The following is a 16,334-nucleotide window of genomic DNA, read 5'->3' on the forward strand; positions in this document are numbered from 1 at the left end:
CAGGGTCAAGTTGGTCTTGACAGTCTGGCGAAGAGACGCCACTACTCTATTTCAGAGAGCCTGGAAGCAGAAGCTGTTTCTATCGGTAAAGAAAAAGGTCCTTTTCTTACCCCGCAGACAGCTGAAGTCTACTTTGGGCCTGACTGTGGGACCCACATGGTAACTTTCTCAAGTTTGGGCCTTGTTTCCCCTTCTCTGCAGGAGACAAGCATTATCTCTTCCTTCTCATTCCTTAGCCAGGCTGTTGTGAGAAGAAAATAAGCACAATGATGCTGAAACACTAGAGGATTCCATAACCATACAGCTGTTGACTCTGAGAGTGAAAGAGGAGGAAATACATCTCAGAGCCTCTGGCCTCCATATTCCACCAAGTTCACTGAGTGGGTTGAGTAGTGGCCCCCAGCAGATATGTTCACCCAGAACTTGTGAATGTGACCTTATGTGGAAAAAGGGTCTTTACAGATGTAATAAGGATGAAGATCTGAGGGCAAGAACATTCTGGATTAGAATGGATCTTAATTCCAATGACAAGAGTCTTCATAAGAGACAAAGGAACAGCCCTGTGAAAATGGAGGCAGAGATTGGGCCATAAACCAGGGAATTCCTGGAGCCACCAGAAGCTGGAAGAAACAGTGAAGGATTCTCTGCTGAGCCTTCAGAGGGAAACTTGAATTCAGATTTCTGGCCTCCAAAACTGTAAGAGAATAAATTTTCTGTTGGTTTAAGCCCCTGAGTCTGGCCATTCACTGTGGTGGCCCAAGGAAACTAATATGCTCACTAAGAAAATGTGGCATATTATTGGAAAATTTAAGCCTTAATAAAACACCCAACATGTTGTCACCGAAAGGCACAGACCTGGGAGTGGGGTAGACCTGAATTTGAATCTCAGCTCTACTGCTTTTCAGCTGACTGTTCTTGGGTGAGTTGTAAAGCCTGTGCGGTCACAAGTTCCTCATCTGCAGAAAGTGGAGGGTAAGATGTCCCTTCCCAGGGGCCATGTAGAACAAGGGAGACAAGGTCCAGGGTGCTAGTTTTCTTCACCCTTCCTTTCAACTTCCTTTTTTCTCCCTGCTCAGAAAACTCTGGTGGTTCTGTCTGATGATCTACAAAATCAAATCCAAACTCCAAAGTGCATGTTTAAGATCCTTCACATTTTGCCTACCAATCACCCACCTTTCTTTTGAACCTCACTTCCATCATCTTTTCTCTAAAGAGTCTACTTCTGGCACTCACTTGTCCCTGAACCAGTTTTCTAACATCTCTAAATCTTTGCACTCACCCTCCGCCCACGCCTTCGTGTCGCCCGTTGGCTCCACCCCATGCTGCGCCTCCTTCAAGCATTCTCCCAGCACCCTTCCTGCATCACATCCTCCGTGTTTCTTGGGGGCACTGAACCACGCAGATTCAGCCATGGAGCACTAGGATTAGGGTGATAGGGAAGACTCTGTTTCTGGGGTCCTCGATCTCATCCACTGCTCCCCTGTCTCCTCTCATATCCCCTCACTTGCTTTTTCTTCGTATTAACTCGCGTCTAACAACCCCCACCCTCGCCTCCACCACCACAGAGTTCATTCACATTGTGGTGTAAAACAGTGACGACAGCTTAAAATATTGCCTTCTGAGAGGGGACTCAAAATCCTGAACCTAAATAATGAACTTCATGCATCATCAAACATGGAGATACGAGGTGCAAAGGAGAGACAAAAAGGTCTTTCTTAAATCACACCCAGCTGCTTTTGCCCTCGAAGTGTGCCCGTTCTTAGGAATGTGAGGCAGCAACTGCCACCAGCGTCCCACCCCTTCCCCACCCCTGTCGCCTGTTTTTTCTGCCTTCTTCTGAGATTTAGACACCATTGGGTCTTGTCTCTCCGTGAAGATTCCTTTTCTCTTTCCACCCCAATTTTCCCCTCCTCTCTCTTCCTGCTACTTTATGTTCTAATTACTCCCTGGGGGAGATCGTCCATCTTGTTCACTAGGTGTTCAGCGAGAGTGGACCTCAGCCAGTCAGCCCCCTTCCCCTTCTGCCTTCCCTCCCCCCGCCCCGCTCTGCCCACCCCCTAGACGTCACCCTTCAGGAAGCAATATATAACACCCTCCATCCCCGGCAGTCTACTGGCCACCCGCCATTCCCAGCCTGAGCCCCTGTTAACTACGCCAAGGCAAATGAATAAATAAATCTCTAAGTGGGGACAGAAAGAAGAGGAAGCACCAGTTCCAAGCTAATGAAGGTCACCTCCCAGCCAGGCCTCCCACTCCCATTTCTGTGAAATGAGCCCAGGACTGGGGAGGCAGCTTCCTCCTCGGACAAGAATCTCGTGTGTGTGTGTGTGTGTGTGTGTGTGAAGGTCCTGGGTCAGTTCCAGGAGCACAGTGTATTATCATACTTTTGCTGTTACTGCTCAGCTTAATTTGGTCTTCACACACCATGACAGCTTAGGAGCAGACAGGCACAGCGCCTCTTGTCAGGATAGACAGTGCCTGCTTGATGATCAGTAAAATGACACACCACGTGTATGTGGCACTGTGAAGTCAGTTGTTCAGTCAGTCACTGTAGGCTGGGGGACGGGCAGTATCATCATCACTTCAGGGATGGAAAAACCACCTCTCCAAGATTTGAGATGATGGGGGTGTCAGATTGGTTCATTCCTATTCTAATTTTTATTCACCGACAATCATATTTCTCAGAAAGTGGGACACATACCTCTGAGAATGCCTGGCTTTATGCCAGGAGGAGCATGAAACCATAGAATAAATGAGATACTTTTCCCTGGATGGTCAATTTTACTTGATTGTCAGTGATTTGAGACATAATTTATTAATAATAATATTAATCTCACTATGTTATATACACATACATATATGTCATATACACATACATATGAGGGGGCCCCAAAAAACCTGGAGTTTATTCATAAAAAATTGTATATTTATTCTTACATGTTTAAACTTCAGTCACCTGCAAAGTACTCTCCATTTGGTGCAACACACCTATCGAGACTTTCTTCCCACTGCTCAAAACAGTTTTTGAACTCATCAATTTTGATGCCTTTTAGTGCTTCTGCTGTTTTTTGTTTCACCTCTTCCACATCACAAGATATTTCTCTTTGAGGAGTTTTTTCATCTGGGGAAACAAAAAGAAGTCACTCAGGGCAAAATCAGGTGAATAGGGAGGGTGGGGCATGGGGGTCATGCTATTTGGGATCAAAAACTGTTGAACACTCAGTGTGGTGTGGGCAGGTGTGCTTGTAAATCACCCATCAAGAAATGGGCAGACACGTTTAAAGAGTCTTCAAAAAAATTCACTGAAGCCGAATGCAGACTCTCGCAACAACCCCAACTGGTGCACTGATACAGATGGGTTCCTGAAACACTTCCCTAGTGGGGGAAGCCTGTACTAGAAGGGGCCCACTCTCCAGAAGATAATTCTGAATTTTTTTTGGGGGGTCCCCCCTCATATACATTATGGAATAGAAAATTTTTTGCATTAACTTCTATGATCAAACAGAAGACAAAGTAATTTCATGTTTGCTTTTTCTTATTTTCTTATTGCATTGATTCCCTGAGATACACTATCACTTTCCCCAGATTTAGGGATGGCTCTTCACAGGCACAGTTTGAGAATTTCTGCCTGCAGACTCCCTGGATTGATCTGGGGAACTGACTCCATTGATCTGGGGAACTGACTCCATCTCCCAAACAACACACACACACACACACACACACACTAGCAGGACACATACCAATTCAGTTACAAATTTTTCAGGATTTTGCAGATAAAAGTAGCTTTATGACTGAAGTCCCTGCCACTAAGAAAAAATGACATGTGCAAATTCCACGTTACTCACTTAAAGGCAATTGTTTGCCCTCTCTTCTTGCCTTTCTCCTCCCCCTAGTCTGGAAGGGAGATGTGGCCAAGACCCCGTTTCTGTCTTGCCAGGAGGACCACACCAAGGGAAGAGTGAAGTCAGAATGTGAATGGAACCCAGGTCCCTCTATTATCTCATGAAGCAAAGCTGCCTTGCTGTTCACCTTGATCCCAGCTGCTCACCTTGGACTATGATGAAATAGAAAAAAACCCCAAAAACATCTATGTTACTTCCAGGTTGCCTTGTTATAGTAAGTGCTCTTATTTACATGGCTTCTTATGGGGAGTCTTAGGAAGAAGAACATCATGTTGAGGCTCACAGTTTGCTCAGCCTAATTCTCTCTCTCAAATTGTGGTGTCAGGAAATGAGATGTGGAAGGTAGTGATTGTTCTCATTAATGTCAACCCTGGAAACTAGAAGATACACATGCACCTTAATCTCTCATCCTAAATCCATCACCAGGCACCTGAGTCCGCATTCTATCATACTAACTCCAAACGCTGGCCAACTTGCCCTGATTCCAGATCCTTGATTTGCACATCTTGGAGAATGGTCATTATATTTCTTCTACCATCCTCACAGATTTATGTACGTCATATGAGAGAATATATACGTGAGAGTAATGATGACGCTTGTCACCCTGCTCCTTGGCCGCAGTTCTCAGACACCCTGGGAGAGCACCAACTTCACAGGTGTGTCTTAGCTGGCTGAGGTGGTCCTTCAGGTTCAGGAAAAGCAGGTATTTACTTTTCAGTACCAGGGGTCAGCCATGCCTTTCAGACTTGCCATTATTTCAGCTGTTTGGACTCTTTTTTTAATGAGGATGCTGCCCTGGAGCATGTCATCTTGTGAGCTTATAAAGTAGCTCCTGAAACATGTTTTCCAGGTTAATAGCCAAGGTGTGAGATGCTCTTGAGCAGGATGCCAGAATAGAAGGAATAGAATAATAGGAAGTAGTCAGTTCCTAGACCAAGAATCGCAGAGGCTGGATCCAGTCCCAGCCCTGACATTGAGCCGCTCTGTGACTCTTGACTAAGCACTTGCTGTCTTTGAATGCCATTCTGGAAAGTGACTAAGTTGGATCTGGTAATCTAGAAGTTTCTTTCATAGTTCTAAAAATCTGTGATTCTAGGCACTGTTGGAAAAAAAAAAAGGACAAGGACACAAATAGAGTAGAACTCTAACAGATGGGAAGCAATTCATTCATTTGCTCATTTATTCATTTTCTTTCTTTTAGCAAGATGACACCAAGCCCCTACTTTATGGGAGTCCCTGTGAGGATGAGAAACAAGGGGCTGCCAGCTTTCCTAGGCACTGAGGGGGAAGGACCACTATCTGTCTGGCACCAAATGAAGCCAGTAATTGTCCACTGTGTAGTTAATTCAGTCCAGTGCATGTAGCCAGACAGAAGTCATTGACTCCATTCATTCAACCCTGTTTTACAATGTGATCTTCAAGCAATGGTAGATGAAATAAGAGTAATAAGAAGAATCACCAATGTTTAAAAATAAATAATGAACACAAACCTCAGCATATTGGATTCCAAAGACCACAGGATTTCTATGCCAGAACCAGAAAGATAAGGCAGCAACATGAGCTAGAAATCTGGGTTGTTGCCTGAGATCTGTCACCAACTACAGTATGAGCAAAGCACTTTCTCTTTCTGAGTCTTAGTTTCCTGTTCTTTAAAGTCTGGGGTTGTACTGGATTGTCTCCAAGGACTCTTCTAGGTCTGATATTACATGAGTCTGTCCCTGATATTATTCCAGAAGGTAGCATTCCCTTCTAATAGCACAACATAATGAAAATTCCCTAGAGTTAAATGCAACACTTCTGTTTCCTTTGTATGGCTGATTAAATTAGAGAAACTCAGGCAGACTCACTGGAGAGCCTGAGAAATGGCTGGATACTGAGGAAGATTTCTGAGGTTTGTGCAGTTTCCCTTGGCTGGGTTATGAAGTCCCCCAGAGTTTCTTTATGTTCTAAGTAAGCATATGCATAAAGTAAAGAAGTTCAGCTGTATAGACAACAGGCTTGAACCTTTCCTTAGCAGAAATGCTTCTAAACTAAGGGATCTTTTACCATTTGATGCAATTAGGTACATTTATTTTTTGACTCATTTTTTTATATCTCCACAATCATTTTAATTACATAGGATATAGAAACAGACCTGAAAAACATCCTGAAGTTCAGCTGACTTTGATTCAGTGCACTAGAAACTAAATAGGAACATTTGACAGTGCTCTTTGAGAACCTATTTGGGGGGTGGGGGAAGGTGTGGGGAGAGAGGAAGGGAGGGGGAGAGAGAGAACAAATGTGTAGAGAGAAGGCGCTTATATGGGAATATCCTCCAATGAAGTTCTCCGAGGTGACAAGGGTGCCAGTGGGCCACAGGATAGGCACTCAAGACCCCCATAGTTCTGTCTTATCCACCCCTCAGATCCATGGGGAGGGAAGCATCTTATGTAGCTTAATTCAGTTCTCAGGATTAAAACTGGGAACACATAGGGCTTAAGAGTTACTGAAAACGTCCTATGTTCCACATACTGTGATAAGCACCTCATAGGTGTTTATTTAATCCAAGTACACATATGCATACACACCCACTCACAACTCTTTGAAATAGTTGTAATTATCCGCATTTCATAGATGAAGATGAAAACAGTTAGCGAGTCAATCTACTTTGATCAAATTAGAAAATTGAAGCCCAGGCCTCATTAATTCTGAAACCTAAGCTTTTTCACAAAACCAATCATTCCCCAATTGCTTGAGTGGGGGAAAAGCCCCTTTATAATATTAAATTCTTTCTCTTTGCATTTCTCTATACTGCTACATTTTTAAACATCCATTTAACAACTAATGCTTGGGACACATGAGCTATAAGGATTGTTGCATTAGTCATGCACAAGAATAGTGGCTTCCTTAGGCCCATGTAAGAAAGAAACAAGAAGTAGAAGTGGATGATAATAACACCTGTGTTATATCACACGTGGGGTGCTCTGACCTACAAGACTTCAAATTGAAAGTTTAAATTTTATTCTTCCCTAGCACCTTATTTCTGAGAACAATGGATTTTGACTTATATGTATGTATGTGTGTATATATATATATATATATATATATATATATATATATATATTCCCAAGGAAATGTTGGAATCTCCTTGAGAAAACCAAAACATTGCTGCTCTGCAAGTAGATATATGCTAAATGAATGAATTACCATAAGCCATTCATTCTAGGTTCATTAATTAGTGTTGCCTCATTCATCAGCTGCATTGTCCAATTTACTTTATAAGATGAGCTGTCTTCAACTCTCGAGGGCTAAGACAAAGTTGAAATCATTAGTCTCCACATCCTGAATGAGAAGTGGAGACACAGTCTTACTGTCTTGCAGGACTACACCCTAAGAAACTGAGAACCAGAATCAAAATGAGTTATTGACTGATGTGAAATAATCAGATTTATGCATATTTAAATGTTATAGTTGCATACAGCCATAAGAGAATATGTTCCCTTTACTATATTAAACACATAGGTCTAGTCAGGCCTCTCTCTACAAACTTCCAGGTTTAAATTCTGCAGTAGGCTGTCTATAGCCTCAACATATCAGGCAGAGGCAGCTTAAAATGCAGGTAACCCTGTGGGGTGATCTCAGGAAGCCCCTCCTTTGAAATAATCTCTTCCCATTGGCTTTCTGGCAATACTTGTCCTGCCACCATTCATTTCTTTGGGCAAATAATTCTTTTTTTTCTGAAATAGGGACAATTGACATGAAGAAACTGAGATTGGGCAGTCCTGATAGAACTGATGAAGAATCAGCAGTCCAGTGCATGAGATTCTGTTTAAAGGCAAATTTGGAAGAAGACACTCTGTCAGCCAGGTGAAGTTTGACAGTCCATTGAGCTTATTTCCTTTATCAAGGAAAAAGTGTGGAATAGAGAATCATTTTGTGCATATGTGTGTATGTGTGTGCAGGGAAGGTGGCTAAGAGAAATTCCCTAGTCAGGCTGCCCAACACAGCCAGTAGGAGGGAAAAGAGTTCCTATCTTCTCTCTAGCCTACTTAACTTTTACACTCTCTCTTTTTCCCAACTCTTCATAGAATTTTTTGAAAGCATTAGAAGACTTTCAGAATCACTGGGGAAGCTAGTGAATTAGTCTTCCAAAACAGGCAGCCACAAATGGTGACTGAACAGAACCAGTCAAGAGGCCTTATTTTCATTCTGGCTCTTCTAGTACAAGGTGAATGGCCTAGTGTCCCTGTGGCTCTATTATTCAATGTTTGATGTCTAGGTTCCCCAGGAGCATCTCATTTGCTATTTTTTCCCTGTTTTGCAGTTACAAATTCTACCAGGTCAGCTCTATTTAGCCACAGGCAATAGCCAGTCAACCAAAACAATGTGTGTGTGTGTGTGTGTGTGTGTGTGTGTGTGTGTGTGTGTGTATGCACAGGGTGGAGATAGAGGAGACAAGCTTAATCTGATCCATATATTCATACATTAAACAAACATTTGCAGAGCACCTACCTGCTAGGCATCAGACACTAAGCCAGGCAGTCACATCTTGAAGCAAAAGCTTTATGAGCTTGTTAAAAGTATATACTAACAAATAAAAATTGAAGGAATTCACAGATTGTGCAAATGCATGAGGATGTAGGTAGAGGAATATTATAATAGGTAGGGTGAAAGGGGAAAGTTAATCCCAGAAGACATCTGGAAATGTAGTTTGAGTAGGGAGAGAGGGAAAAGGTCACTCTGGGTATAACTTCGCTCCAGCATTAACTTTCCCTCAAGTAGAAGTTGGCTCAGCAAAAAGCAGAGTCCTCACTGTTCCCCTATAAATGGGCTGAGATCTTTCCCCAAAGCACTATTATGCATTTGAACATTCTCTTACTATATTTATATGGGAAAGAAAGAAAGCGATTCACAGCCTCCCCAGTTCTTTTTCTTGCTGCTCTCCATTTGTCTTTGTGGCTGGCATGTTATTTCACTAAAGAGGAATGTCCTATTTTTAAGAGGTGGAAGGCAGTATGTGGGGTGGAGGTTATGCTAATAAGTTTTGACATGGTAAAAAGGAGACCTTCTCTCATTTCTGTATTACAAAGGAAAACCAATCCAAGAATCTTGGAACTCAGTGTCATCCCAGAGTGACGCTTACTTAGGTCTTTGGGTGGGAAGAGAGGTCTTCTGAGGGTAGCTGAGTATGCGCCTCACTGGTGATGTGGGAGTGAACAGCAGGGCCTTGAATCCCCTACCATTTGTGTTAATGCCCTAGACTCCTGGGCATTCCCAGATCTCCTCTGTGGTAGGTAATGTCCTTTCCCCAGGACGTGGTGCTTGCATCTACCTTCCCTTGGCTGATTCCAATCCCAGAAGCCTTCTGTCATTTGACATACACTTTTTGATTATCTTCTACATTCCAAGAAGCTCTAAGTACTAAGAATTTAAAGACTTCAAAGACGAATAAAAATTGTTTTTCCCTGTTACAAGTGTATTCATGCATTCATTTGCTAGGGCTGCCATTACAAAGCACCACAGACTGCGTGACTTAACCAACAGAAACTTACTTTCTCACAGTTGTGGGGTCTAGAAGTCCAAGGTCAAAGTGACAACAGAATTGGGTCCTTCCAAGGCCTCTCTCTTTGGCTTGTAGATGGCTGTCCTTTTACTGCACCCTCCCCTGGACTTCCCTCTGTGCACGTCCCTTGTATCTGTGGGTGTCCTAATCTCCCAGACACCAGGGCCGTGCACAGATTGGATTCGGGCCCACCCTAACAACTTTGTTTTAACTTAGTCATCTCTTTAAGAAGGGCCTGTCTCCAAACATAATTGCATTCGGAGGTACTGGGAGTTTGGCTTCAACACAGGAGTTTGAGAGGGATATCATTCAGCCTACAGCAGCAAGGCAGCTAGCTCTCCATATTCACAATAAGATAGGTATTGTAAGCCAACTCACATTTAAAAAAAAACAAACACTACAATTTTTGTAAAAGGCCAAGAAATAAACCTTCTGGCCACAGTAGATCTTTCCTACAAATTTGGAATTGAGTTTCTCTAAGGTTGTGGGGATGACCCACAACTCCAGGCTCTGTTTCATACTTGAGGAGAGATGTAATATGCAAAGGAAATTTCAGGCACAGGGAATGGATGATGCAAAATCACAACCATGGTAAAGTCCTAGTGAAAACATTTGGTGTTTAGGGTGATGTCTATATTGTAAAGGAGGGTAAGGAGATAAGACAGAAAAGGTAAATTCGACCCCAAGGGTAAAGGGCTGGGCTTGTGTGCTAAAGGTTCCAATTTCATCCTGTAGGCTCAGCAACAGGGTTGGTGCTTGGAGAAGGGAGAACATTTTGACCTGACAATCTTTGTTTCACAGGCATATTCCCCAAGCAGCAGTGTGGAGAATAGACCAAAGCAGGGAGAGGCCCAGATAGCAACCCTTCGGGGAAGTGATGGGAGTCCACTTTAGAAACCTGAACAAGCCACAGAGGTGAGGGTCAAGGTGCCCTCATTGCAAAGGTATAGAAACTCCCCAAAAGACTCAAACAATTCTCTTTTAATCTCTCAAAACAGACAAATGCCAACGAGGTCAGATCTGGGGGAAGGTCTCTGCCCTGCAAACACAATGCCATTGATTTCCCTTGTTCTTAAATTAAAGCCATGGTGCAGGAAAAAAGAAGGAGATCGGGGGCCCCCAAAAGCTACATGTAGTTTCGCTCAGCTGTTACATAATTAAATTACTTCTTAGAAAAGTAAGAAATAGTTCCTCTTTCCCATTATAGTATTCTTGGGAGAAAAAAAAGTGTGCCTTCCAAGTCCTGAAAATAGAGTTCTGGAGGCCTTTTCTCTGAGAGGTGAGTCAAGGTGAGTTCTACCCAGTGGATCAGATGAGGCTTCTCCACCACTGGGAACAAAAGCCTGCCTTCTGCAGAAGGAAGAACAGAGCATTTTCTTGTTTCAAGAGGGCCATATAATTTGATTATTTTTCTTAGAGTTTTTCATTCCTACACTCAGCATTTGCCAAACACCTTGCTTGTGACAAGCCTAAAGTAGATCCTGGTGGTACGAAGATGACTATGACCTAGTTCCAGAGAAGGCTCTTTCTGTCTGATAGGGCCCAGGCAGATATAAATGGATGAATTAAGATGCCATATGATACATACCTTATTGGAACCAGGATACCAGAGACCATGGAGGAAGAGCCACACCTGAATGATTGACATGCTCAGGCACAACATACTATGATGCACACGATGTAACAATTTATCAAGATACTAAGGCCAAACATATGGATCATTGGCCTGTATTGGTACCTGAAATTTTTACATTGATTATTCCTTGGATTAAAGCCAAATTTAAATTTGAGAATATTTTATTCTAATTATATCTTAATATCTCAGCTCTCTTAAAAAATAACCATTTACCCAAATGACATGAAAAGGACATAGAACTGACAGACAATCCATTAATCATTCAAATATTTATTAACTACCTTTTTTCTGAAATGTCCCAGATTTGAGCACTATAGTGGGATACGAGGGCACATGAAGAGGCGAGAGGGACACGAGTAAGGGAGTCAGCATCTGTTGGCAGTCAGGCATCATGTTGGGCATTTGACATAAACTTCATAGTTCCCTCTGGTTCATATCTGTCAAGCTCATTGCTCATACAAGGTGTCAGACACTGTGATGAGAACTTTATACCTTGTCATAATTTAGCTTCATGAAATATCTGTAAGTGGGTAACATTATCATCCTGTGTGACATCAAGTGTCACACACGCTGAAGGTCACATAGCTGTTTCTAGGAGCTTAAACATATAACCTCATTTTATACTCATAACACCTCTGTGAGGTGTGTACTATTATTATCATCATCATCCTCATTTTACAGATAAGAAAACAGGTATAGAAAAGTTCAGTAACTTGCTCAAGGTCACACAGGTGGTAAGTCCTTGAACTGGGATTTAACTCCATCTCTGGGTTTGGCCCACAGAGCCAAGCTCTTCAACCACTAGACTCTCTCATCTATTTGAAAAACGTGTTCTGCCTTTTTTCTTGATACTTTCTCAGACTCCAAGGCTGCGACTTCCTGCCAGAGTCCAGCTTCAGCCTACGGGCATGAAAAGAGCCTCTGACATACTCTCTGATGGATAAAACATCTTACCTCCAAAAGCTCTTTCAAGCTGCTGCTAGAATGCTTTTGTAAAGGACTTATTCAATGAATCAAGGATGCCTCAGTGAAGTTTATTTGTAACATAATCATGTACAAGATGAACTGTCCAGTAGAGAGAGAAAGGAAGATCCTTGCAGTCAGATCCCAAAGATAAAACTCTGCACTGGGACTCACAGGTTGTGAGGGACTTGGGCCCTGAGGACCTCAGCCAAGCCCGTCTCTCCTTTACCTCCAACATGTCTGACCAGCTTCCCTGGGGCTAGCTCCCTCGAAATAGAAGAGCCCCAGGTTGCATCTGAATCTCGGTTCTGTCTGTGTTCTGCTGAAGCTCCTGCCGTCAGGCAGCATCACTGCACTCCTGTTGTGGCACCGTTTGCCTTTTGCATCGAAATGTAGAATTTGAATTTTGTGTCCTTCTCTTCTGTTTTTAATTTGATATTGATAGTTGTTACAAGTCTCAAAATTCTTTTGAATATTACCTCTGCCAGCCATCATATTAACAAATATTTCCAAGACTGGAGTAACCCACACATTTGGAAAGCTTGTACTCTTATCTTCTTCCAAATCACTAATGGAAAGTGTGAAACGTGGACGCAGTTCTCTGCTGATGTCTCTTGGGACCTACCTGCCTGCAGGTGGTCCTCAGCCCACAGATTCCCTGGTGACCAGTCCAGCTTCTGTGTCATGTTTTCAGTGAACCATTCCTAGATCCTAGAGGCTGTTGCCTTCCAGCCTGAGAGCTCAAAACCATCTATTTAATAATCTGTTCTATTGCAGAACGTTCAATTTAACCTATAACATCCTGCAGTCCTCTTTCTCTTTTGTTTTGAAAATAAAAATGTATCTTCATTTTTCATGATATCTCTAATATTACAATAGTCTAAGATCATAAATGCTAAATCACTTGATAAATTAATATGTAGTTTATTGGGATCTTAAGATTTGAATTTTAAAGGTGACTGGGTGTCTTCTTTTTGTCTCTGTCCCTTCTCCATCAGGGCTGCAAATAGATTTGGAATTTATTTGTTGCCCCATACACACACACACAGGAAAACATCCCCCATTATCATTTACTGAGAACAAAAAACTTTAGTTACTCACCCAAGACCACAGGGGAAGGAACAGAAAAGATGTCTGTCTCATGAGGTCAGCTAGCAACATCGTCTGGTCCTGGCATGTCCCGAACACATTTACCATCTTAGGAGCTGAAACCAATTGACAAAAAGGATTCCAAAACTTTAGAACTGGGGAGGGGGATGGGACTTAGAGATGTTTCAAATCTGGATTATCTATATCCCCTGGTCTTGCAGATAAAAAGTGAACCTCACAGAGGACAGGCGGCTTCAGGAGCACTGCACGGTGTGTGACCATGATGCAGGCAGATTCAAAGTCTCTGTCTCCCGACGCCTCGTGCAGTGCTCTCTCCACTGTCCTGGGCAACTTCGCTAACCCTTCCCTGGTGCGTCAGAGGAAACAGTAGTTGATGGTGTAACTGATTTTTGGCAAAACAGTAGCCAAACTTTGAGCACTTTTATGAAAGGGCGCTATAAGTAAGGAACCTGAAACAGAAGCAAGTCCAAGTGTAAAAATTCCTTAGAAGGGTCCTCATACCCTACTCCCTGTCATCCCTTCCACCGACCGATAGTCTCTGTAAGTCTTACTGCAACTGTGGGTGCTGCCTTTTTTCTGTTACTTTTCCTTTTTGTTTTCAGCAGATTTATTGTAATGTGCCAAGAGTAGTTTTCTTTTTATTCAGTATTTTTTTTTTTTACTGCATTTTTGCCTGGATATTTCCCACTAACTCCTCCTCCTTTGTATTTAACCTGCATTCTTAATTTTTTGTTACAGTTTTTCAGTCTTAGCATTTGAATCTTTTAAATAGATTCATGAAATACCCCATCTTGCTATATATTTTTAATAAGTTTTAAAAGTCTGTCTAATAACTTCAATGTCTGGGTGTTCTTGGATTCTCTTCCTTTTGTCTTATTTTTTCCTCGTTTCTTAATCACTTGGACATGTTTCCTGACATGTGTAAAGACGGTTATGAAAATAATTGAAGCATGGTGTATTCTTTCTTCACTAAAGATTTTCTTTTGTCAGGCAGTTAGGTAATGAAAGATCATCTTAATTCTATTTTGACTTGAGCTGATTAAACCTTGGGTTTCTGTCATTGCAAATGTTGTTGTATTTTTGGTTCCCCCTTACCCCTACAAACTAACCTTTCAACAATCAAAACAGAAAGCATTTCTTCCTCAGTGAATCTTGAACTCTGAATTTGTGTCTGAAGTCTGGGAAGATTACTGAAGTTTGCCTCAGTTTTTCATTCTCTTAGCTGCCACTTACAAAGAAGCATATTCCTCAAAAGGAAAGTGAAGATCCGCTTTACCTCTCTGTGTTTCCCTTTTCTCTGGGATCTTGTTCCCGTGTGTTCAGGCTGCATGGCAGCGCTCCAGTTACATCAAATATGTTTTCCCCCTTTATATCTTCAACATTTTATTATGGGAATTTTCAGACATAAAGAAAAGTTTACAATATTTAACAGTGAACAGCCATGCACCCACAGACAAGATTCTATAGTTTATGTTTTTTTCATGATTGGCTTGCTTTATGTCTCTCCACCTATCTATCCATCCCTTTGTTCATCTATCAGTACATCTTATATTTGCTGTATCTTAAAATATATTAAGGTCATCAAGGTACTTTTCTTTAAATATGTTAGCATGCATTTTATTAAAAGTTTGGTATTGTTTTACAGATATTTTTCTTTAGATACAAAATTTACACAGAACAAGTTGCATACATTTTAAGTGAACATAGACTGAATCTTGGCACTGTATAGTCCAAACCTCTACTACCCCTGAAACCTCTATCACTTCCTACATCACTGTATAACCCAAGTGTCTATCCTATCATACTCTATTCAGTGACAGGATATCACTGTATAATCCAAATTCCTATCACTCATGCCCCTTTCATGTCGTTTTTCCACTCCCAACACCCCAGAGGCAACAGCTATTATACTTTTTTTCACAACAGATTATTTTTGCCTGTTGTCAAACTTCATAAATATGGAATCACATAAGAAATATGATTTTGTGTGAGGCTTCTTTAATTCAATACAATATTTTTGAAGTTCACCCATGTTGTGTGTATTAGTGATTTGTTCTTATTTACTGCTGAAGAGCATTCCATTATATGAATATACAATCACTTGTTTTCCTACTGAGAGATACATGAGATATTTGTATCCTTTGTTTTACTTTTGATCTTAGGGAAATGCATTCAAAAGATTATCATTAAGTATTATGTTAGTTGCTACTTTTTTGTAGATTCGCTCTATCAAATTGAGAAAGTATCCTTATTTTGCTCTCTGTGTGTGTATTGAATTTAATATTGTTAATTTTTTCTGAATCTATTGAAAATATCTGATGATTTTTCCTCTTTTTCTATCAATGAAGTGAATTATATTGATTTGTTTTCTAATGTTAACTGACTTTGCATTACTGGGATAAACTCTACTTGTTCATAATATATGTTCTTGAATTCTATTGTTAATATTCTGTTACAATTTTTACATTTATGTTCATAAAGTATTGGCCTATAATTTTCTTTCTTTTTTCTTTCTTTTGATTTTTTCCTTTCTTTTACTTCTCTTTCTTTTAAAAAGCAATATCTTCGTCAGTCTTTTGTGTTAGCATTTTACTGACCTCATATAACAACTCGTGAAGTGTTTTAAGTCTGATGCTATTCCTTAAATCTAGATAGAATTTAGCAGTAAAACCATCTTTTCCTATTGTTTTATTGGTGGGAGGTTTATGGTAACAGATTTAATTTTTCCTACAGATAAAAAGTTATTTAGATAGTCTGTTTGACCATTTGTTAGATCAAATAATTTTTCCATTTCATCTAAGTTGTCAAATTTATTGCATAAAATTGCTTGTGATGGTCCCCTGTTTTCCTTTTTACCCTGATGGAATGTAAGTGATAATCCCTCTTCCACTCCTGACAATGGTAATTTTTTTCTCTGTCATTTTTCTAGACCAGTCTAGTTAGAAGATAGCCAATTTTGTTAATCTTTTCCAATAACAAATTTGGCTGTATTAGTTTTTATTTCTTTTGTTTCTTCTTTTATCTTTATTTTTTTCTTCCTACTTACTTTTGGTTTACCTTGCTCTTCTCTTACAGAATTTCTAAAGTGTGGAATCTTTGGTCATTGATTTTTAGACCTTTATTCTTGTCTTGACTTGAAATTTCCACCCATGTAAATTCCACCCATCAATCCTCATTGTAC

The sequence above is a fragment of the Pteronotus mesoamericanus genome, unplaced genomic scaffold, assembly GCF_021234165.1.
Source record: "Pteronotus mesoamericanus isolate MK-2021 breed Mesoamerican mustached bat unplaced genomic scaffold, CSHL_Meso_final contig_263, whole genome shotgun sequence".
Taxonomy (NCBI): Eukaryota; Metazoa; Chordata; class Mammalia; order Chiroptera; family Mormoopidae; genus Pteronotus; species Pteronotus mesoamericanus.